Source organism: Bos javanicus, chromosome 8 (genome assembly GCF_032452875.1).
Source record: "Bos javanicus breed banteng chromosome 8, ARS-OSU_banteng_1.0, whole genome shotgun sequence".
Classification (NCBI taxonomy): domain Eukaryota; kingdom Metazoa; phylum Chordata; class Mammalia; order Artiodactyla; family Bovidae; genus Bos; species Bos javanicus.
The window spans coordinates 49,272,557-49,287,779 of NC_083875.1; positions in this window are offsets into that span (position 1 = coordinate 49,272,557).

The window sequence follows — 15,223 nt, forward strand, 5'->3', positions numbered from 1 at the left end:
TCCCTCATCTTGAGAATGGCCTAGAGAGAAAGTGAGATGAAAAGGCCACAATAAGGCAGTGTCAGACCCCAGAACAAACTGAAATGGAAAAATGCGCCTTTGAATTCAAATTGTGTTTGAAGTTCTTCTCAGCTTTAAAGGGAGTCAACAAGGTTGTAGAGCTACCATAGAAGTGGATGGGAAACAAAGGAGGAGGTGGAAATCAGTGAAACAAAGAGGGGCTGTAGACACCCTCTCCTCCTGCCTGTGCCTATTCTGGATCTCAGCCTGTTTGTATTCACCAGGGCTCTGTATGTTGGGACCTTTCTGGTCAGCCCCTCCCACTCTTTCTGAGATAATAAAACCAGGGAAGAAATAATGGAACGGCTCCCAGCTTGTTTTGTTCCATGAAAGCTGTGGGAGTACAGGGGGCATTTGGAAATTTACAAAGTGGAGTACAAAGTGTGGAGAATTGGATTTGGAAAGGAGGTGGGGTGGGGCAGGCTACTGCTGCTTTTTCTTATAAGCCCTTCTGTATTATATGAATTTCTAAAATTATCTATGTGGAATATGTTGCTAAACTAATAAAAATGCTTTTTTTTTCATAACAAGTATGAGTAGGATGGAGATAGTCTTGGGGCATGCAGGGCAGTAGGAGGGAATGTGTGAGTAATAATCACACTTTGGAGAAAGGTTGGTTTCATGCCTGGTTTGGCTCCTTTATGATGCTGCTGCTACTCTGGCAAGATGACATGGGCAGTGCATAAAAGGTATGATTGCTCACTATTCCCAGGTTTGGTTCTACACAGTCCAATCTCTGTTCTGTACTTCAGTCACTTCTTCAGTCTCTCAGCTCTATTAGCTACCAACTTTATTGCTCATTTACTGTTTTCATTATTTGTGTGCTTAGCTTCTGTCCCCGGTTTCCTTTCCAGTAACATTCAATTTTTTCCATAGGTCCTAAAATATATATGGTCTCCCTCTCAAGTAATAGCTTTTCTGACTTAGCTTTCAGGCTGTCCATTCCAGATGCTTTCCTATGAGGAGTTTCTCTTCTGGTTTGTCTCAAGCCTTCTGTGGTGCCTAACAGCCCAAAGGACCCAAGGGAGGCCTGAGAACAGTTAATGACAGGGAGTAGAACAAAAGGGCTCAATCCCTACAGAGAACCAACCTGCCTCCTTCTACTTCTTAGCTGTGTGACCTTGTGCAAGTTACATAAACTTTCTGAGTCTTCATTTCCTTATCTGCATATGGAAGATGAAGTGGTAACAGTTGTTAACCACTTACTAAATGCTCAATATCAGCATTGCAGCAGAAGGGTAAAATTATACCCATTTCTCTTAAATGTGCAACAACAACAACAAAGTATGGTTCCTTTCCCCTATAATTGGTTCATCTTCATGAAAGGGCCTCCTCACCCATCTTCCTTTGCCCCAGGTAGCTAAGTTTGTGGGATAGGGTCAGTTTCAGTCCCACCAGACAAATTTTGTTCAATTCTATGAAAAAAATATTTTCCTTAGGTAAATTCTTATCTCTGTTAGATAAAGAACTCAGCTTTTCAGATTTCTGCTGTCTTGCTTTCCAAGATGGGATCTGAATGTGAGATGTGAGTGATTGAACCGTGGTAAGAGGAAGGTGGGGGTTTTTGGTGTCCTTTGGATCCTTGCTGGTCTCTGCTGTGTCATAACTTCTTCCTGGGCTGGTGACCACTGATGAGGACTGCTGTCATCCTCGGGTGCTTTGCTGATGTCTGAGGCTGGTATAATTCACACACCATTCACAACCTTGCTGACTTAGCTTTTCCTTGTGGGCACTACAAAGTTCCAGTGTGTCCCCTAGGTTTCAGCCTGTTCTGTGAACCATAGGCAGTAGATACTTAGCAGTTATCTTTGGGCAGGAGAAGCGCTACCCAAAGATACTGATTTGTAGTATTTGAAGACTTCTGTGGTGTTAAGAGTCCCACCCTGGCATTCCAAACTACCAATATACTGCCACCAAATGCAGAGTTGGGAAGAGATGCACCATACAGATCCAACAGATGTAAATAATCTCAAGAGCAAAGATAATAGTAAAATGTAATAAATAATGGAGTAATTATCTTTATTATAATGGATAGTTTTGAGCAACTATCTTTCTAATAGAATTTATTGAATTTTAAGTTTAAGTAATTTAATTTTGAATAATTGCCATGCTAAACAACTAGCTTGCAAAATTTCTGACTATTTAGCAGTGAGTTCTCTGAGCTGGTAAGCCAGTTTTGGTCCACTCTTGGAAGGTTACCTCATCTGCTTTGTCAAGACAGCTTCTGATAAGCTCCTATTCAGATCTTCAACTAAGTTCAATGTTCCCTTTCAGGGGCAGGTCAAGAGAGCTAAATTTAGGCCCACCCTTTGCTATCCACAAGTTGATGCAAAGGCAACCAGTGATGCAATATCCTCCCAAATACTAAAAAGGAAGCAGGGCAGAAGCTTCTCTACCCCTGGCATTAACCTTGACCCACATAACTCACTTCCCCCTAGTAAAATTGGTCAAATAAGCAAAATGTCAAATTCTCTTAGACTTTCAAAGCAAATTCATTCAACAACCAATTCATAGAAACTCATTTCATCAAATGGGAAATTCATCAAATTTGTATCTATTTTGTTTTAGTTGACTAGCTTTCCTAATAGCATTTTAAGGGAAAATGTTAAATTTTGTCTCTTGCAAGAGCTAGAGGAAAGGGACCCAAAGAGAGGAAGTTGTATTAAATGTTTCTTTGGAAGCCCACATCAAAATATCCTTCCTGCTGCTCATCTTCTAGAACTGCTTACTCTGATCTTGATGGTCCTGTCTTTCTTCAGCATCTCAGTCACTTCCTTCTCCATGTTGCAGATGCCAAAGCCCAACTTACATCTTAAGACGTCTTAGTGGTCATAGACGAGAATGCTGCTGCACTAGCTTTTCCATTGGTTAAACAAAACAAACTGAAACAGAGATTGACGGGCAAAAATAACAAACCCAAGAGTTCTGGAGATTTGAGTCAGCACAAAGAATTCTGCACAGCACTGTGGCTGTTTATACAGTGATCTCAAAGTTACTTCTTACGAGGCTCAAGGATTAGAGCTTGAGAAATGACTGGAGGCTTAAGTAGGGGAATGACAAAGTTTGATCTGCTTCAGAAACTCAACAATAGTAGCAATATGTGAGAAGGACCAAAAGGTGGAATTGGGAAGCAGGGAACTCGTTTAAGAGTTTCTTGGAACCTAGGTGAAAAATGACAGCCTAAAATCTAGTAATGGAAATGGTGGAAAAATTAGGGCCTTTTCCTGGCTACCCTAACTTAGTGGACTTCCCTTTTATTTTTTTATCACTGTGTCCTATTTGCTTCCTTCCTGGGATTTGTGGCAAATTTAAAATTTACACTTAATACTTATCATCTGTTCCTCCATTAGGCTGTAAGCTCCACTGGGGACAGGCCTGCTTCATTTCCCAGAGCATTCTCATCTTTCAGTGCAATGTTGGGCACGTAACAGGTGCTCACAAATGTCTGTGGAAGAAAGAATGTAACTGAGAAGAAACAAAGGATGTTCCTCAGTGGGAGAGGTTTAGCTGTGTTTTAGGGTAAGGGAAAGGTGCCATGGAGAAGGAGGAATAGAAAGCACGGAGAAGAGACAATAAGAGATGGTGAGATTAGAGCACACAGGAGGAAAATTGCGACTAGAGGATCTAGGCTTTGCCTGTGGGAAGGGCTTTACTTCTGACACAGGAGGAAAGAAGAATGGATGAGGATTGAAGTTGATTGGATTTATAAGTTATAAGACTGATGGTCTCTGTTTCTTAGAGAAATCATAGGCATAGTTATCATAGAGAGGCACAAAGAAAAACAGACAGAGACAGAGAGAGAAAGAAATGAAGAAGAAGAAGGAGGAGAAAGTGGAGGAGCTGGGAGGCTGGGAGAAGAGAAGCGGAGGTGGAGGAAGGAAGATAAGGAAGGGGAATTGAGAGTTTAAGGAGGTGGTGGAAATTTAACAAAATTATTCCAAGGAAAGGAATAAGTTGGTGGCCAAAAATACCAACACAGATTTCTGAGGGAGGGCCTGCTGCTGAGGAGTAATATGACCAAATTAGTCTAGTCCTAAATTTCATAGGTGAGTGACAGAGAAGCGGAATGAGAAGATTGGAGGTCAGTTGTGGTGGGGATTTTCAGGAAGCCATCTCTCTTCTTGGTTATTGTAATGTCTCAGTGCAATAAAGAGAACAGTTTTAGGACTCCTGGGATAGGTTCAGATGAATCACTCATCTTTCCAGCTGTTAAAAGTTGTGGATATATTGGATAGGACACAGACATCAAAAGTGGGCCCTCAGCAATCTGCTCTCTGGAGAAGGCCTCACAAAGGGGCTGGAGCCTGCCTTGTCTTGCTGTGTCTGAGACCTGTATGATAACTAGGAAGTAGGAAGGCAGCTTCTATCTTAGAAATCTTACTTATATCCAAATAATTTTTGTGCTTAGTGATTGCCTTCTATAAGAGAGAGTACATGATTTTAAACTTTAATAGACCTGGATTTGATTCCTAGCTCTGGTACATAGGAACTATGTGATCTTGAATAAACTGCCTCCATTGTTCAAAGTAAAATGGGGAAAATCATCAAAAGGCAGAAACTTGAAATGGGATGGTGTATGTAAATCAGCCAGCAAAATGCACTGCACAAGGTAGACACTTGTGCAGTGTGTCTGCACAGTGTGGATATTTTGTTACCTCCTTCCTTCCTTTTCTTTTTCCCTTCCTCCTTTTTTGCCTCCTTTCTTCCTTCCCTTCCTCACATTTTAGTTATCAGATTTCTGTACTTGATTGTAAGACTCCTCAGAGCAGGAATGACATCTTGTCATTAAAAATTAACTCATTTTTATCTTTATTAAAGTAATACATGTACTTGCTAGCTAAAAATTTCAAATAATACAAGAGCAACTGCCTCATCCTTCCCTACCCCCCACTCTCATTTGCCAAAGGGAAGGATATCTAGTTCTTATCAGTTTGATATTTTTATTATTCTGGTGTCATCTCAGTTTGCCTAAAAGTCTATTTATTTCCTGATTTAGTTGAATCAGTTTTAAAGATTATTTATATATGTTCTTATTGAACAGAAAATGATTTAGCTTATTTATACTGCCATCTCACCTCTGCTTCCCAAATAATTGTCTCTTTGTCCTCTATTGGTGTACTTTAGATGTACCTTTCCATTATACGTAGCATCTCTTGATTCTCTACACTGTAAACCTGGGACATTATCACACCAACTCTTCTCTTCAGTTCCCTTCACCCCTTTTACTTTCTATCTTCTTTATACTTTTATATGGTTAAGGTTGCTAACATTTGCTTTCTCTTCTATAACTATTATTAAGTCTATGTGCTGATAGATAGGTTCTAAGGAGACTAAATAGTGCTTGCATAATTATGGTTAATATTGTTCACAATCTAGTTAAGCATATTTACTTTCTTGTTTAGATTTTTGCCTTTCCTTGGGTTTGTAATTGCCTTTTTTTCCCTTTCATTCTGCTTTTATCATATCTTTAATCCTTCCAGCATCTCAGGGATCCCCAAAATGGATTTATCTCTTTTTTGGAATACCTTATTCCTGGACTGCTCCTGTTTCAACACAGCCTAGTTATTATCTAGAATGGCTATAAATCTATTGTCCTGCGACTTTTATTCATTTTTCTTTTGAGTTGAATCTACACCCTCCAAGATCCATCTGTTGTCCTCATTTTTGACTGATTAATTCATTTTACAGAAAAAAAGAATCCAAAAGTTAGTATCTGAGAAAGAGTACATGTGAGGTAAACTTTCTAAGTCCTTGCATGTCTAGAAGTATCTGTCCTTATATTGATTAGTAGTTTGATTTGGTTAAAAAAAATTCTAGAATCAAAAATTTCTACTTGACGATTTTTCTTCTAGTATTCAGTGAAGCTGAAGCAATCCAATTGTCTTTCCATAGAAGTGACCTATTTTATTTATCTATCTCTTTATGAAAGCTTTTCAAACCTTACATTTTAAGTTCCAATATCTCAAAATCATGTGACTGAATGTAAGGTTTATTTCCCTCCGTATGTTTTGTTACATACCCAAAAGGTCTTTGCAGTTTGAAGTCTCATTAGTACTAGAAAATTCTCTTCTAATTTTAGTTTGATAACTGTCTCCCCTCTATTATTCTCCTCCCTCCTTCTGAATATGTTTTGTAACACTGTACATTTTGTCAAGAACTTCTATGGCTCTTGTTACTATTTTTCTCTCATATTTTCTATCTTTGCAATTTTTTTTTCTAATTTTTGAAATATTTTATTACCTTGCTCTTCCCATTTAAAACATGTTTTAATAGACTTTGAACTTAAAAATCATTTTAGATTTACAGAAAAATTGCAAAGATAGCATTGAGTACCCATGTGCTCTACACCTAGTTGCTCTTATTAACATCCTACGTTAATGTGGTGTATTTATGGTCTATGTCATAATTAATGAACCAATATTGATACATTCTTGTTAACCAAAGTCTGTATTTTTTCCATTTTTTTTAGTTTTTACTTAATGTCATTTTTTTTAAAGGATTCTATCTAGATATCATATTGAATTTAGTAATCATGTCTTTTTGACTCCTCTGTAGCTGTAATAGTTTCTCAGACTTTTCTTGTTTTTCTTAACCTTGACTTTTAAAGAACTCAAATCAGATATTTTCTGTAATATCCCTCAGATTTTAAAGATCCCAGAGATTTTTCTGTTTTCTCATCATCTAGCTGAGGTAGTGTTTCTCAGGGTTTTGCAGTGTAATACTATTCTCTTTCCATACTGTACTCTTTGGATAAGTGTCATTATGTATAGCTCATACTTAGATGGGGAGTTATGCTCCACTTCCTAGAGGGCAGAATATCTACATAAATTATTTGGAATTCTTCTGCATGGGAGATTTTTCTCTTTATCCTTCATTTATTTATTTATTCAGTTACTTAATTATGGCACTGTGGACTAACAAATGCTTATTTTATACTCTCGATTACAATCAAATACTACTTCATCTATTTTGTTGCTCGGACTCTTCCAACTTTGGCCATTGTGAGGTATTGGTTGGCTCCTGTGTCCATACCACCAACCTTGTGAATTTACTTATTTATTTTTTAACATTTCCTAACTTTCTGTCACTGTAAGATGCTCCAGGCTTATCTTGAATATTTCTACCTAAATCCTAGAATAGACATTTCTCCAAGGAGATCTGATTCCTTCTATTGTGTGCTAGTTGCTAGGCCCTCCCAGCAGAAAGAAAAAAAATTGTTTATATACCAAGGCAAATTTGGCCTTGGAGTACAGAATGAAGTGGGGCAAAGGCTAACAAGAGTTTTGCCAAGAGAATGCACTGGTCATAGCAAACACCCTCTCCAACAACACAAGAGACGACTCTACACATGGACATCACCAGATGGTCAATACCGAAATCAGATTGATTATATTCTTTCCAGCCAAAAATGGAGAAGCTCTATATAGTCAGCGAAAAGAAGACCTGGAGCTGACTGTGGCTCAGATCATGAACTCCTTATTACCAAATTTAGACTTAAATTGAAGAAAGCAGGGAAAACCACTAGATCATTCAGGTATGACCTAAATCAAATCCCTTACAATTATGCAGTGGAAGTGACAAATAGATTCAAGGGGTTAGATCTGATAGAGTGCCTGAAAAACTATGGACAGAGGTTCATGACTTTGTACAGGAAGCAGGGATCAATACAATCCTCAAGAAAAAGAAATGCAAAAAGGCAAAATGGTTGTCTGAGCAGGCCTTATAAATAGCTGTGAATAGAAGAGAAGTGAAAGGCAAAGGAGAAAAGGAAAGATATACCCATTTGAATGCAGAGTTCCAAAGAATAGCAAGGAGATATAAGAAAGCCTTCCTCAGCAATCAGCACAAAGAAACAGAGGAAAACAATAAAATGGGAAAGTCTAGAGATCCCTCAAAAAAATGAGATACCAAGAGAACATTTCATGCAAAGGTGGGATCAATAAAGGACAGAAATGGTATGGACCTAACAGAAGCAGAAGATATTAAGAGGTGGCAAGAATACATGGATCACATCAGATCAGATCAGTTGCTCAGTAGTGTCTGACTCTTTGTCACCCCATGAAGCTCAGCACACCAGGCCTCCCTGTCCATCACCAACTCCCGGAGTTCACTCAGATTCACGTCCATCTAGTCAGTGATGCCATCCAGCCATCTCATCCTCTGTCATCCCCTTCTCCTCCTGCCCCCAATCCCTCCCAGCATCAGAGTCTTTTCCAACGAGTCAACTCTTCACATGAGGTGGCCAAAGTACTGGAGTTTCAGCGTTAGCATCATTCCTTCCAAGGAAATCCCAGGGCTGATCTCCTTCAGAATGGACTGGTTGGATCTCCTTGCAGTCCAAGGGACTCTCAAGAGTCTTCTCCAACACCACAGTTCAAAAGCATCAATTCTTCGGCACTCAGCCTTCTTCACAGTCCAACTCTCACATCCATACATGACCACAGGAAAAACCATAGCCTTGATTAGACGAACCTTTGTTGGCAAAGTAATGTCTCTGCTTTTGAATAAGCTATCTAGGTTGCTCGTAACTTTCCTTCCAAGGAGTAAGCGTCTTTTAATTTCATGGCTGCAGTCACCATCTGTAGTGATTTTGGAGCCCAGAAAAATAAAGTCTGACACTGTCTCCACTGTTTCCCCATCTATTTCCCATGAAGTGGTGGGACCAGATGCCATGATCTTCGTTTTCTGAATGTTGAGCTTTAAGCCAACTTTTTCACTCTCCACTTTCACTTTCATCAAGAGGCTTTTGAGTTCCTCTTCACTTTCTGCCATAAGGGTGGTGTCATCTGCATATCTGAGGTTATTGATATTTCTCCCGGCAATCTTGATTCCAGTCTGTGTTTCTTCCAGTCCAGTGTTTCTCATGATGTACTCTGCATAGAAGTTAAATAAACAGGGTGACAATATACAGCCTTGACGAACTCCTTTTCCTATTTGGAACCAGTCTGTGGTTCCATGTCCAGTTCTAACTGTTGCTTCCTGACCTGCATACAAATTTCTCAAGAGGCAGATCAGGTGGTCTGGTATTCCCATATCTTGAAGAATTTTCCACAGTTTATTGTGATCCACACAGTCAAAGGCTTTGGCATAGTCAATAAAGCAGAAATAGATGTTAAGAACTGTACAAAAAAGATCTTCATGACCCAGATAACCATGATGGTGTGATCACTCACTTAGAGCCAGACATCCTGGAATTCACATGAAGCCAAGTGGGCCTTAGGAAGCATCACTACAAGCAAAGCTAGTGAAGGTGATGGAATTCCAGTTGAACTATTTCAAATCCTAAAAGATGATGCTGTGGAAGTGCTGCACTAAATATGCCAGCAAATTTGGAAAACTCAGCAATGGCCACATGACTGGAAAAGGTCAGCATTCATTCCAATCCCAAAGAAAGACAATGCCAAAGAATGCTCAAACTACCACACAATTGCACGCATCTCACATGCTAGTAAAGTAATGCTCAAAATTCTCCAAGCCAGGCTTCAACAGTACGTGAACCATGAATTCCAGATATTCAGGTTGGATTTAGAAAAGGCTGAGGAACCAGGGATCAAATTGCCAGCATCTGCTGGATCATTAAAAAAACAAGAGAGTTCCAGAAAAATATCTACTTCTGCTTTATTGACTATGCCAAAGCCTTTGATTGTGTAGACCACAACGAACTCTGGAAAATTCTTAAAGAGATCAGTCCTGAGTGTTCATTGGAAGGACCAATGTTGAAGCTCAAACTCCAATACTTTGGCCACCTGATGCGAAGATCTGACTCACTGGAAAAGACCTTGATGCTGGGAAAGATTGAAGGCGTGAGGAGAAGGGGATGACAGAGGATGAGATGGTTGGATGGTGTCACCAACTCAATGGATGTGAGTTTGAGTAAACTCCAGGAGTTGGTGATGGACAGGGAGGGCTGGCTTGCTGCAGTCCATGGGGTTGCAAAGAGTCAGACATGACTAAGCAACTGAACTGAACTGACTGACCACCTGCTCTGTCTCTTGAGAAATCTATATGCAGGTTAGGAAACAACAGTTAGAACTGGACATGGAACAACAGAGTGGTTCCAAATTGGGAAAGGAGTATGTCAAGGCTGTATATTGTCATCCTGCTTATTTAACTTATTTAACTTATTTAACTAATATGCAGAGTACATCATGAGAAATGCTGAGCTGGATGAAGCACAAGCTGCAATCAAGATTGCAGGGAGAAATATCAATAACCTCAAATATGCAGATGACACCACCCTTATGGTAGAAAACAAAGAACTAAAGAGTCTCTTGATGAAAGTGAAAGAGGAGAGTGAAAAAGTTGGCTTAAAATTCAACATTCAGAAAACTAAGATCATGGCATATGGTCCCATCACTTCATAGCAAATAGATGGGGAAACAATGGAAACAGTGTCAGACTTTATTTTTTTCATCTCCAAAATCACTGCAGATGGTGACTGCAGCCATGAAATTAAAAGACGCTTGCTCCTGGGAAGAAAAGTTACCAACCTAGACAGCATATTAAAAAGCAGAGAGATTACTTTGCCAACAAAGTCCATCTAATCAAAGCTATGGTTTTTCCAGTAGTCATGTATGGATATGACAGTTGGACTATAAAGAAAGCTGAGTGCCGAAGTTTGATACTTTTGAACTGTGGTGTTGGAGAAGACTCTTGAGAGTCCCTTGGACTGCAAGGAGATCCAATCAGTCCATGCTAAAGGAAATCAGTCCTGAATATTCATTGGGATGACTGATGCTAAAGCTGAAACTCCAATACTTTGGCCACCTGATGTGAAGAGCTGACTCATTTGAAAAGACCCTGATACTGGGAAAGATAGAAGGTGGGAGGAGAAGGGGACAACAGAGGATGAGATGGTTGGATGGCATCATGATTCAATGGACATGAGCTTGAGTAAACTCTGGGAGTTGTGATGGACAGGGAGGCCTGTCATGCTGCCATCCATGGCGTTGTAAAGAGTTGGACATGACTGAGTGACTGAAATTAATTGATACCAACTCAGTTATATACTTGTATCTATAAGCGTTTCTATATTTAACATCTATATCTATATTAAACTCAATGTAAGTTCACACGGATGTCTTCAACCCTAATCCATCATCATATGTATCATTCTTGCTGTCATTCCTTTCTTGTCTTTGAATCCCTCTCAGAGAGAAATGTGGCAGCTGTAATATCCATCCACTCACTTGATTGTTCAATTCCAATATATGTATCATAGTATCTAGATTATTAGCTGGTACTCTCATAGGAAACAAATTTATCACCTAGAGTTCAGTGTTTATGTATGGGGTTTCTTTTTTTTAATTAAAAAATTTATTTATTTATTTTTATTGGAGGCGAATTACAATTTTGTGGTGGTTTTTGCTATACATTGATATGAATCAGCCATGGGTGTACATGTCTTCGTTTTTATAAACTTTATTCATTTCCAGTGTGCTAAAGTCAGCGAAGGCAATGGCAACCCACTCCAGTACTCTTGCCTGGAAACTCCCATGGACAGAGGAGCCTCGTAGCCTGCAATCCATGGGGTCAGGAAGGGTTGGACACGACTGAGCGACTTCACTTTCACTTTTCACTTTCCTACATTGGAAAAGGAAATGGCAACCCACTCTAGTGTTCTTGCCTGGAGAATCCCAGGGATGGAGGAGCCTGGTAGGCTGCCGTCTAGGGAGTCACACAGAGTCGGACATGACTGAACTGACTTAGCAGCAGCGGCAAAGTCAGCATCTTTTCCTCTCAATACCCTTCAGTGGGGTTTTAACAATATATTTATAATTTTTATGTATTTATAACAGAGTTAAATTGTTTTGTCACATTCTGCATTCATTCTGGGATCTGTTGACCTTTTAATTTTTTGAATATTTCCTTAACAGTCCTTTTTCAAAACTTCTGTATATGTTTTCCTCCCTGCTATCAAATTTTATTTTCCAAGAGTTCTTTTTACTCTGAATGTTTCAAATATCATCTTATTCTTTTTTCATAGATGCTAGTTAGCTGTTAGCAATCTGCATCTATGGAAATCCTCTTCCTGAAGATATTTATGAGAACTTTTTGAAGTTTTCTTCTGTTTAGCCTGTTTTCTCCAAGTGTTTTATTCAGTTTATTCTCATCTTTGTTTTGCATATGAGGTGTTTTCTTTTGATCTCTGGTAACCGTTGCTTGATGGTTTATGATTCAGTGTGGGAGAATATGATCTCCTCAGTAGAATCTCTGTAATCTCTGAGGGCATGGGAGGGTTTGTCAATGCTGAGTTTCCCTGCAGGGTTATTTGGTTGAGCTAGTGTTGGAAGAGCCCTGATATTCATGTCTTTCCACTTGGGCTGATACCTTAAAGAAGTAACTTCTCATCTGTGACCTGAAGTGTAAGGCCTATCTGCTAGCAGTCTGATAGTCAAATAATTATCCATTTGATTCACACATTTTCAGATGAGTACTCATACCCTCGACTATGCATGGCTTCCTCCAGAGTGGAGACTCTGTTTTAATCGTTCTGATCTTCTATTATTGAGGGGTAAGGGAAGTAATTCAGTGGAATAGCCAGAAGAATGTGCAGAAATGAATTCAATTGTTTTTCATTAAAGCTTCAAGTCAATCCTCCTTATTTTAGCTCCCCAACTCCCTTAATTCCCATTTTCAGACAGGTCTGGTGCTGTCAGTTTCTGAGACTTGAAGAATTTCAGGTGAAGACAAGATCAGTTTTCAGCCTTTATGGGGTGCTAGTTATATTTGGCCTTTTTAGGTCTACAGGACCCTTTGGTTAATATTCATCTGTCTGCTTTCCTGCCTTCCTAAATTATGTGCTATTGTATTATCTCTATTTATTCTTGAATATATACCTTTAAAAACATTATCTATTCACCCATCCATCTCTTTACTGTGGTTTTATAGGGGTTTCTAGAGGGAAGAAAGTTAAATTCATGTGTTTAACTCATTGTCCATCTGTCCCCAAAACCAGTTTATAATTTGTATTCACTTTATATAATACATTATGGACACTAACTGCTCAGTGAATATTAGTTATATTAAAACATATAGAACCTTCAGACTTCCCTGGTGGTCCAGTGGCTAAGATTCCCTGCTGCCAATGCAGGGACTCAGATGTGACCGACCCCTGGTCAGGGCACTAAATCCCACATTCCACAACTAAGACCTGGTACAGCCAAATAAGGGAATATTAAAAAACAACAACAACAAACTAAACAAGTAAATGCACACACACACACAAAACAAAACAAAACAAAACAAAAACATACAGAACATAGAAAATCTTCATTGCATTTTGCTTTAAAGTTGATTGGTACACTAATAGTATACCAAAGATATACTTTATGCCTTAAACATAACTGTTTTTCTAGTGTTTTTCAACTAAATTCAGAACAAAGAGACTCTGTTTGACTAGTTCCTTTGTTTTCACATCTAAATAAGCCTCCAGGGTAGAGCATCCAAACAAATTTATTATGGCTTGTAAATCAGCAATATTAAAACCATATTAGCTGTTGTCACTTGAAGTGTTAGGAGTGCAGGGTTTGATGGGAGTCTCTGCTTTCCCAGTATGGTCCTCAGTTAAAATAAATGAATATATTAATAATAAACTTTATCAATGGGCAGTCATTCATACAGCATTGCTCCTCCATTCCAAACACTTTTAGCTGAATATTGATTATGTGACTGAAATTCTTAGACAAATGCTTTTGCTTTGGTATATAATGAGTTAAATTGGATTAAAACTGCCTACTTGCCTCTTATAAAATGTAGCTTCCTTTGTTATTTAAATATAATTTGTTTATGTGGTAACATAATGCTGGATCATCAGAGAACTGGGTCTTAGTCCTGGCTCTACTGCTTTCAAAGTATGACTCTTGCCTTATCTTCTCAGTCCCCACAATGCTCTGACTCCCCATTTACAAAACTGAGTTGCTGTCACTCATCCTGGCTGATTAATAATTGGGATAATACTCATGTTGAGGTGAGGATAAAATGAATTAATGATGAATAAATTCTGCTAGACCTCTTTAGTATTAAAAATATAAAGGAATATTTTTAAAAAAATTTAAACACTATGTTAAAGAAAGACCTATTGGACTAAAAGATTTAGTGAGGCCAATGTATTTTTAACAAACTAGCAGAGGCAAGGACTCCTGAGTCCCTTGCTTCTTGAGTAGTTTGTAGATTAGAAGCAGCACACTGATTAGATCTTTTGCACACACCAGTTCTCTTTCTTAATTGTCTGGCTTTGCTTGTACTCTCAGCTGAAGAACAGAGAATGGCTATGATCTTGACCTAATGTAGGCTCTAATCTTTCAAAGCTCCCTGTATGTTACTTGACCTCTCTCCTGACCCTGAAGTTAGATGTAAATTCCAAGATCTCACTGCATATCTTTTAAAATTATTTTGTAAACAATAAGTAAGATCACATTTAGGAGGTTTGTCTACACTTATCTGTCTGAACTTTCAAAATGCTCAATGGTGCCAACATTTTTTATCTTATAGAATTCTCTGTAATGCCAAAGGGTCTTGGTTGTCTTAGCCAAATGTCATTCACTGCTTTTCAGGAGAAAACCTGAGTTTACACTTTGGATGTCTCCTCTGGATTTGGATTCCTGACACTGAAAAGGTTTAACATGCACAATCAGTGACAGTCGTTTGGAAGACAGACAGACACAAATCCATTCTCAAGGATTTCTTCCTTTAATTTCTAAAATACCTTTTGACCACTGGAAAAAGGGTTGATCCTTCCCTTTTGTTTCTTTTGGTATGCTCACAGTGATATAGAGAAGGAGAGAAAGCATTGCATTCAGAGTTTTCTTTTTTCTTTTTTTTCTTCTATATGAAAGACTTCATTGTTCCACCTCCACAGTTGACTGCAGGCCCCGGAGAAAGTAGCAAAAGATCAAGAAACAGAGAAGAATGATTAGTGACGTATTTTCAGAGTGGCAGGCTCTGGCTAAATGGAAATACACTGATTTGAGAAAAGAGGACCCCTTTTATATTTTAACAGTCTAATGGGGCTTGCTTTATCATTAGTGCCTTCAGTACTGCTTGTGCTTGATTTAATCAGAAAGAAACCTTTAGACTGACATTGCAAATTCACAACACAGTATTCAGTTGTGAGCTTTGATTAGATTTAATTAGGGTAAGTAGAAAATGTATCAGTATTTTT